Below are 3,769 nucleotides of genomic sequence, written 5' to 3' on the forward strand. Positions count from 1 at the left end.
TGCTTCATGGTCTTCAGAGCAAACATTGACTATATTTGATAACGGAATGCAATCAAATGTGTTTTAATTCCCAATGTTGTTATTTGTTTTGAAACCTTTAAACATATTACCATAAGAACATTTGCTGCAGTTATGTACTTTGGCCATTTCTTGTCAGTTAGTGTAATGTTTAACCTGTCAGATGGGTATAGTCTGTTTTAACGGCTATTATCATAAAATGCCTTTAGAAATTTCTTTGCAACCTGTATATTTTGTTGTGGATAAATTATGTGGGAAGCCAGAGTGTTTCTGTACCAATAGCAATAACGACCCATGCTATGGCCATGTTATGGTAATTTTCGGTCCTTCACAGAAATCATGCTTGCATCAATCTGTAGTGTGCATGGTTAAGCATATATGTTACCATGGACAAGGATTTATTGACACAGGTCAATCATATGCTGAATAATACAACCACATTTTTGTTTGGAAGTGGAAAGAACTAATCGAAATTGCATTAATTGCAATGTGTAAAAATAGTTGAGATATTGTATTATAATTTTGCTGCATGTCATTGTGGTATGTATCATATCTTGATTGGTGAATATGTTTAGTTTGTGAGTTATTTGAAGCAGAAATAATATGTGAATGTAGACAAAAGTGCTAGAGAAACTCAGCGGATGCGGCAGCATCTATGGAGCAAAGGAAATAGGCAACGTTTCGGGCCGAAACCCTTCTTCAGACTGATGGGTTTCAGCCTGAAACGTTGCCTATTTCCTTCGCTCCATAGATGCTGCTGCACCCGCTGAGTTTCTCCAACACTTTTGTCTACCTTCGATTTTTCAGCATCTGCATAATATGTGAATGCTTCATTGAGCATAATTCCGACTGGTAACTACGCACTTCGTCCGAGCACATTATCGCACACGTCATGCAAACCGTCTTAAATGACTACCTAAACTGCAATTTGGCAACCTAAAAAGCTGTCAAGATTGCCCGGCTGGCAACAGAGAAAAAAAGTTAATTGAGAGCCCTGTCTAATCGCTCTAGCTCAGCCTGTATATCTTCTTCTTCCCTTTCTAAATGCCCTAATGGACATTTGTAAATTTCTTCCTGTTCCTGATACTCTGCGTTTCATTTTCTGGTTCATGTATTTACTTTGTTTTCCTCTTTGTAGGTGGGATCTGACCCATGGCTGCAAGTTTTCGTTTTCTAGCAGCTTCCTCTGTTGTTCAATTTTACTTCGGAGTCACGTGAGTGACTACGTGAAGAACCCGCTCAGTGCGCAGGCGCGACATTACGCCAGCAGTGCAACAGCGGCAGCGGGAGTTAGGCGCTCCCGCAACAGAGAAACGGACCGTCAGGTGAGTACCCTGAGGTCGGTTTTCTTTTACAGGGGTGCCCCTTTTTCTGCTTGTGTTTTACAGGCAGAGAATAAGGCTCTGGAACAAAACTGTCCCCCGTTCGAGGAGGAACGTTTCCCGTCGGGGGGAAGGGGGGCAGCAACAGGCGGTAGGAGCGACCCGGTGTTCCTCTATTCCCCGACACCGTGCCGAGCCCAGCCCGATAGCGGGCTGGATGTATAGCCACCCGAAGAGGCATCCGGCAGGTGTTTTTCCCGATTTGGGACGGGACGTATCTCCACCCGCACGGGGGGAGAGAGAGCCGCCTGAGCCGCTGGAGCGGCTCTTGGAGCAGGTGCCTGCGAGACGCGCTGCTAGAGGGGCGCTCTCGCTACTACAAGGCACAAAAGCTCCAGAAGAAGGCGGTAGGAACATTTATCCGGGCGTACCGCTATCCCCACACCGCGCCGAAGCCAGTCCCGCTAGTGCCTGAGCTGCGGGCTGGATGTTCAGCCATCCGAAGAGGCATCCGGCCGATGGCTTCCGACTTGTCGGAGGGGACGTCTCTCCACCCGCAGGGAGAGAGACAGCCGCCTGAGCCGCTGGAGCGGCTCCTGGAGCAGGGGCTCCTGCGAGACACGCTACGTGAGGGGCAGTCTCGCTGGAGGGTTCAGGCATACCCTCCACAGTGCCTAGGCACTGCCCATCGCTTCCTCCTTAGTGTGGTTAGCTTTGGGGTGACCAGTGGCTGGGTTGGTCATGAAGAGGGGTCACTGGCTGAACAATATCGGGAGTATGCTTGAGGTGCAGGATCAGGAAGAGCTGCTGGGTGTGGCCGCTATGTGGCTCCACCACTAGCGAGATGGCTTTTCAGTCTCAACTGATGGCCAGCTTACTACCTGTCTTTTCCAAAAAACCTCTCCAAGACAGGTAGCCATGAGGCGTTGGTTTTATCACGCCTCCCCTAAATTGCATTTACTCAAAGTGCCCGCCATTATTGGGGGATACATTGAGCAGCGCATTTAACCTAAATATTTTAAAAATGCATTTGGTACCCTGACGTCGGCTATCATGTCCACCTGCTCATTCCAGAAGGGCAGGGTAGTATGGCAAAACACCTGACCCTACTGTTCAACGGTATACCTCATAACTCACAAACCTGCCCTCAATCTATGAAATTAACAGGACTATGAGAACGCCGACCTCATAAGCACAGATCCTGCTACCTGGCACTTACCAAACCAGTCCTAAAAAACTGGACGAAGTATTCAAACTATTCGGCACAAGAGGGCAGAGTCTGGAATGAGCACCACACTAAACCAGACAGCAGTACCTCTACGTGTCCACCAGGGGCGTCTACCTCATGGTACTGGTGAAAGCTCGGGGCCTGCATGCCAAACCTGTAGCATTTTAGGCCACGGCCCAGAGCAGGCCCCAGGGGGAAAATGTGCCACCCCCAACAAACATCGTCCCTACAAGAACAAGGAACCAGAAACCGAAGAAAACAACAATGAAGATAGATAAGTATGGTTCCTACCATCACATAAAGGTTAAGGGTTGTACTAACAAGGGGTGGATGAATCACGCCTGGTTAGGAAGCTATCACTCTTGGTAGTTATATACCAAAAAATAAATACAAGGGGAATAGAATTAATATCTTGCCACCAATTCAGCAAGCACCCCAAGTGGTCTACCCTCCCACGATGGTGAATGTCGCACCATCGTTGATAAACCACTTGAGTATTTCACCAGGTATACCCATTCATGGGATTTGTAACTACTACCATGGATCCAAGGATACTTTATGGTAGACATCGACCTTGAAGATGCACACTATTCAGTACCTTCTCATATAAGTTTCGGATATACCGCAATTACCTGGATGGAGTAACCATGATGAGCGTTGCGGCATTTAAGTCAAAGTTATCCAGAATCAACTAGCCCTGACACTTAGAAACATTCCGTCATGGCATGTCTATATATTAACGACAAACTATCCTTGGATACAGCTTTAGCTGCATCGCTTCTCGGCCTTTTGGCTAAGATCAAGTGTAGTATCTGTTCTTATCAGTTTAATAATCTGATACGTCCCTTATCTAGGGACCATATATTAAATTGAATTTTGGAACAGGGAGATGGAATAGGGGCTTGCTCCGTCCACTCCACGCATCGACCCAGTATTGCAGTGCCTCTGGGAACGGTGCACAAAATATATATCCAGATATTTACGTTGACCATCCACAACGTTGTTATCTGGTATTCATTAAGACTATCAGTCATGGTGCATTAACCACCAATCAACTACGTGGCAAAGTAATTGGGATATAGCAGCATTACCAGCTACTGAACTTTGTACCTTTCCTATGAGCTGAGATACTAGTGTTCAAAACTATCTCCATACCTGTAATATGGGGGCAAATGGATTAATCTGTAGTGTTATGGAATTT

At 46.5% G+C, this 3,769-nt stretch overlaps 1 non-coding gene across 1 annotated transcript; it reads left to right on the forward strand.

Moving 5' to 3' along the window:
- The first annotated feature begins 3,341 nt into the window (after window positions 1-3,341).
- LOC116983597 lies at window positions 3,342-3,533 on the forward strand. The gene has a single exon (XR_004414753.1). It is a non-coding gene; the product is annotated as a U2 spliceosomal RNA (small nuclear RNA).
- Window positions 3,534-3,769: the final 236 nt, after the last annotated feature.

This window comes from Amblyraja radiata, chromosome 18 (genome assembly GCF_010909765.2).
Source record: "Amblyraja radiata isolate CabotCenter1 chromosome 18, sAmbRad1.1.pri, whole genome shotgun sequence".
Lineage (NCBI taxonomy): Eukaryota > Metazoa > Chordata > Chondrichthyes > Rajiformes > Rajidae > Amblyraja > Amblyraja radiata.